Raw genomic sequence first — 6,705 nt, 5'->3', positions numbered from 1 at the left:
GGTTGGGTTGGGTTGGGTTGGGTTGGGCCAATTTTTGAGAACCAACCTAACCCGTGGTCCCCTTAACTCAACTCATACTGAGGTCGGACTTGGATGTTAGTGGCCAGGCCCAGTCCTACTGGACTCAACCCAACCCAATCTAACCCAATTTACCCCTTGTTAAGCCTAATTGAGCTAGACTGGATCAGGTTGGCACAGATTGACCCTAGTAGTCCTATTTTTATCATATCAAGTCTATGGAAGGTCGGGTTAATTTTTTTTTTTTTTCCTTAACTGAATGATTGATATTATTATCTATAACTATATATTATATATTTATAATTGCAAGGCCAAGTTGAGCTGGACTTAGTTCGAAGATTTAATCCAACAAGCCTAACCTGGCACTACACTATACTTAGAAATTTCAACTCTAGGCCAGGCCCTATCGAGCCAAGGGCAGACTATGGTAGACTCAAGCTCACCAGGCCAAACTTGCCCCTCGTAGGATCTGCATTTAGAATTGAATCTACTCGATTAACTAGTTAGAAGCAATTACTAGTTATGAGATTTTCTTGAAAAAAAAAAAAGGTCATGAGAATTTATATATGGTTGCCTTTTCACTCACTACTTCACTCTCACTTTTTTTTTTTTTTTTTTTTTTTTCATATATATGGTAGTAGGCTAAGCATAATGTTAACATGAGCCATTCCAAATCAAGAAATGTTAACTTGAGCCATTAAGGCCACGGGGATTTTATATTTCAAATTCTCTTAACATCTCAATTAGAAATTTAGAACTTGACATTTATTTCCAAAATGATTTGAGATAAGGGTATAAAATCAAAATAACTTGTAAGTGACATATTATTATTATTATTATTTTTTTTTTTTTGTGAAGGTGACATATTAATATATCATCGTCAAAATGTGTCATTATCATATTTTCTAAGCACACATGTGAAATGGGACTATTATCCTAATTTATATATTAAAAAATAATAATTATTAAATACTATAGTAAAAAGGATAAAAATATAAAATCATAAATTATTTGTTACCTTAAGGAGTGTACATACGAAAATCCATTTTTCCCCAATGAAAACCGAAATCATCTATAGCCATATTGAGAACACTCTTCAGTGCAACCGGAATTGGGTCAAGCACTTCACCAAAAAAGAGGAATTAAGTCAAGCTTGGGTTTCACATATCCCTGATGCTCTCTAGATTTGGGGGGGGGGGTCCTGACCAAATAATAACCCACTCTATGCAATCATGGATTTTTTCAATGTATTGCCACACACCCTCCCCTAGGTTCAAAGCTTTATTTTACTACTTGACTAGTTACAATTGAACTGAAAAATATTGCCTTGGGATAGCCATGAGGTTCAGTAGGTATTGGAGGAGTGTTTCGCAATAAAGATGGTACTTTTCTGTTGGGGTTTTCATCTGACATTAGCATCTCTTTTGCTATGGCTGTTGAAGCTTTAGCTCTACGAACAGCAAGGTTTTCACTCTGTCCAAGTGAAAAGTGATAATTTCCCCATTGTTCACCTTATGTTTGGAATCACTTCAGAAGCTCCTTGGCGAATATATCATATTATGCAAGATTCATTACCTTGTCTCATCAATTTTTCTATAGCTCCTTTCATCATATTCTTTGTCAAGGCAATGGGGTAGCGGATGCAGTTGTATCATATATAGTTCTCTTAATAGAACCTCTATTGTTTGGACATCCCCTCCCCCTTTTGTGTATACTCTTATACTCATTGATGCTTGTGGGACCTGATTCCCCTGTTTTGTCAAATGTTGGCCTCTCGGCCTATTATTAACCAAGTTCTTTTTACATAAAAAAAAAAAAGAAGGAAAAGAAAGATAGAAAGAAGAAGAAGGATTGCTATGAGGTGTAGGTATCTACAAAATTTGGGTCAATTTTAATACATCACACTCTCTCTTCCCTATATACGAATTATGGCACCGTTTGACAACGTTCCCAGAAATGCGTGTTTTCCTGTTCCCAAAAACGGAGAAACGGGGTAAGAAGTGTGGTAAAAATGTTTCGTTTCACCTGTTTTTATAATTAGAAATAGAAATTTATAAAAATTTATGGTACTAGAAACGCCCCAAACGAAACAAGTTTAACTTGTTTATGGGTTTCTGGAAATGAGTTGTGCCCAAACTTTTTACCCGATGCCCAATAAAAGTGCCTCAAAAGGGAGAAACCTTGCGCTTCTTTTCTCAAGTAAGAACAATAGTGGAGGTACTCCTCTGCAACCTCACGCTTCGGACCTCTGCACGATCAACTTCTTCGATACCTCTCGAGTGCAGCAGTTATAATCGAACAACAATCGGATGTTCCACAATGCCTCCATCTCTGTTAGACTTTTGAGCAATCATCTCCAACGCTTCGTCAACATCTTTTGCACCAGAATTCCGATCCAACAATTCCTCATCCAATAGTCTGGCAGACTTCTTAGCGTCCCTGTATGCTCTGTCACTTACTGAAGAGCGGATTATGAGGTTTCCCGAATGCGAATAAGAGGAGGTGGAGGAATAGCATAGCAGACACTTGAAATTGAAAGCAGAGATCTCATTGTTGTACCTTCCGAAGAGGAGAATCAAGAAAGCACTTCTGCTGTTGGACAAGATCGCAAAAATCTTGGAGAAATTAGGATTGGGGTGAGTGAGATGGGAGGTGAACCAATTTGAACCCAAGTTCAAAGTCATTTTTTCCTTCGCAAAACCGTAGTAACAGATACACCTCAGCCTAGAGCAACTGTTGTTGTACAACTTCTATAGTGAAAGAGCTAAAGGCAGGTGACGAAGCTTAGTGATGACTAAAGATTAGGAACGAGCGGTTGCAAAAAACAGGTTTATCAAACACCAAAAAATCCGTTTCTGTTCCCATAAATGTGAATTTATGTCTTTGCTGTTTTTGGACACAGAAATGGCAGAAATGTTGTCAAACGGTGCCTATGAGATATTCCCATGCATTCATTGGCTTGGCATGGGAGATGTCAATGCATGTGGACGACATGTAAATTCCTTTCCTACATTATAAGTTCATTGTTCTATATGGTGGGTCAATCTTAAGAGATTTTTCGGGCCGATCAAATAATACATGCCATCACACTCTCTCCTCCCTATATATGAATCATGAGATATTCCCTCCCATGCATTCATTGGCTTGGCATGGGAGATGTCAATGCATGTAAACGGCATATTGATTCATTTTCTACATTATAAGTTCATTTTTCTATATGGCTTTAACACGTTCTTCTTCATTTTCTAACTTAAAATATATAATTTGATATATCGAGACGAATAGAAATCATTATAAACAACGGCTCTCATTATAATTGAAATTAAAATAAATTTTACTTTTTATTCATAACTTTTCATTACTAATCTCAACATACTAACTATGAATATCTTTTACAGGAATAATGTTTTATACTATCAAATATAATAACAACAAAGCCTTATCCCAATAGAGAAAAGAATAATGAGGAGAAAACTAGTCAAGCATTTTACCCGTTCATAACAACAAAGTCAACTACTTTATTAGTTTAACTTATCAACATTTTGATATTTGAATTACTAGGCATACAATAGATTTTATATTATCATTTGCTTATTTTCTTTTAAAATAAACTTTAGAATAAGGATTTTCTAGCTAAAACCCCTAAAGGTGTCAAATAATGTGTAACTTTTTTTTGTCCTTGTATTATAATAAATTTTCTTCTAATGATGATGAATTCTATTATTTTATATGTGTACTCGAAAAAATATGTAAAATAATGACAATTTAAAAAAATAATATAATGATTAGTCATTTTCAAATTAGTTTGAAAACCTTTGTGAAACATCTAAAATATGATGATTTTTGAAAGAGTAATAATAAATCCAACACATCATCCAATACATTCAAATGTGGAGTTTTATGACATATAAACAGCTTATCATATAAACAAGTTGAAGTTTCCCCACCCCCCATTAGTATCTTATTAAAATTCATCCATTTGCTTTACACACACACCCAAAAAAAAAAGATTATCCATTTGAAATGTAAGGACGTTGATAGTCATAAGATCAATGAATTTTAAAATATTCCAAAAGTTTTGAAGGTTATTCAATAATTCAATAAAAGAAAAAAAGTCCACAGTTCAAATGGCTCTTGCTGGTCATGTGGTCCTTAAAAACACTATATAAGATGATTATTTTTCTTATTCGTTCAATCAATTACATTGAGGATAAGAGGGGATCCCATAGGATAATATGGCTCATCCAAAAGGAAATTACAAACTTTGCCACAAGAATGAACAAAACTATTTGGTGATATGGTGACATAACTATTGGAAAGGTTATGAATATTAAATTTTAATTTCTTGCAATCAAGGATGCAGTGCAGAGCGTGGTGGGGGCATTGGTGTTGATATTTATATGGTTGCTTTCCACCTAGTGTCCACTTCAAGAATGCTTGGCATATTCACCAAAGACCAGTATGATGCTGCTTATGTAAAAAGTGATGATGGTTTAGAGTCCTCTTTGGCCAACTCTGCCCCTCATGTATGAAATTATTTTATTGCTTCTCATTGGTGCTATTTCTATGCTTGTTCTCATATATCTTCATTGGTGGAGATCTCTCTCTCACAACACATAAAATGGCCACTCTACCCTCTATTCACTAAATTGTTGTTCTGAATGCACTCTCCTATGCTAGTATATTTTTATGCTTGTCCTCAGAGGACAACATAGCCTTGTCCCAACTTAATGTGATCGAAACGAGGAAAAAGAAAAAGAAAAGTAGAAGCAAAAAAAAAAAGAAACAGATTATCAAAACCAGTATGAAGTAAAACACAACTAAATGGAATATGCTACCAGGATCCAAGTCTTCCAGTCCGCCATATTCAAGGTCATACTTAGGTCAAAGCCTGATATGTCATGCATTTCCTCAATATTTCTCCTATTTTTTGCTCAGAGAACCCTCTCCCATATTTTAAAGAACATTGCATCCTAGAATCACTTGAAATTGAAAAAAACACCTCTCCAATTCATTGATATAGCTTTGAATTGGTAATCCCACTCAAATCCCATCAACATCCTCAACACTATCCCCTACTAGTTGGCCAAATATGGTTTCCGTGGTTCCAGATGTTTGTGGCCTCCCCATATGTATAATAATTGTGCAAGCATGTCATATGGGGATGATGAAAAATCCATCCTTCATACATATTTTAGCAACACACATAATGGACAAAAATCAAAAGAATCTCAAACGTTGCAATCCTTTTCAAACTTTTCCTATTCACTCTCTGGAACAAAGTTTTCCTTCACCCGAGGACTCCACCGTTGCCCTCGCCCATAATTAGATTCACGTGTCATCGTTACACTCGCACCTCCAATTTACAGAGTCTAAATTACCTCCTCTTAATGCAAATCCAATAAATCAGCGGCCATGACAAAGGAAGGTAAAGGAAACTCCTCATTCGCTCTACCTTCTTAGAGTTTTGAAAGTACATTTACTTGTTTTCATTGATTGAAGGATGGAATAATGTACATTTCCTTGATGAAATATATTATCCAAAACAAAAAGGGAAACATGAAACACCATAACCAGTGGCCGTCAAGTTATCTTTTTTAGAGTCACAGTAGATATTTTGGTCACCCAAACTTTATCAAATGAGGAGACAAGTTGGGGGACCGATATTTGTTAGGTCCCTGAGTGGGGATTACTGTTTTAAAAAGTGTGATAAGGATAAGTATCGATCTCGACTGATATTGATATTGATTAATTATATCGAGTCAAATCTCGGGCTAATATTGGAATAAACAGATTTTAATATCGGGTGTTGATATCAGGTAAAGATAATACCAATATGGATAGACTGATACATCGGATCCGATATCAATTTTTAAAATCATGGCGGGGAAGTGGAGACACAATTGTATCCCTTTCATACATATAAAACAAAATTGGATAAGTGTTGAAGACGTAAATGGTCAGTGTCCACTCTTTTCTCCTTGTCTTTTTTCTTATTTTATTTGATTAAATAATGGCCACCCTTCCTCTCCATTATCTTCCAATGACGACCTTGAGAAGCTACTCAGAAGAAACAACACGGTGTAAGTTATAAGGTAAGGTTCCATTCTCTATAGTCTTCTGGTGATATCCACGGTTAATCAAAGGTCTTTCTTATTTTCCTTTGCTAAGTTGAAAGAAGCTTCTATTTATAAGCCTCAGATTACTGATTCCAATAGGAAAATGACTTTTAAGCTTAGAGCCCGTTTGGTATCGTTTCTGTTTCAGAAACACCGTTTTCGTGTAAAAAATGAAAATTTCAGTTTCCTGTGTCAAAATGCAGTTTTTAAACGAAAAAATGGTGTTTCAAAATTTCAGATTTTTATCGAGATTTTTTTTTTTTTTTGTAAAATGGAACGAAACTGGGAAGAAGGAACTCCATAATGGAGTTCTGTCAAATCTCGTTTTTTTTCAGTTTTTGTTCTAAAAAAAAGAAACGGACCATAAATGCACCAAACAGAAGATTCTGTTTTTTCGTTCCAATAGAACGAAAAACTCCAAAAATGTTTTTTCAGAACGATACCAAATGGAGCCTTAGTTTATTTATTTATTTTCTACTTTAGGGTTGTCCTTGTCTACGGTGAGAATAGAAGTGCTTCAACCTAAGTGCAGGAGTCTTCTTCCTCTTTGTCACAATACATTGGATCA

Source organism: Macadamia integrifolia, chromosome 6 (assembly GCF_013358625.1).
Source record: "Macadamia integrifolia cultivar HAES 741 chromosome 6, SCU_Mint_v3, whole genome shotgun sequence".
In the NCBI taxonomy this organism is placed as follows: Eukaryota; Viridiplantae; Streptophyta; class Magnoliopsida; order Proteales; family Proteaceae; genus Macadamia; species Macadamia integrifolia.
The sequence above is the reverse complement of the archived record's forward strand: the minus strand, read 5'-3'. Positions refer to the sequence as shown.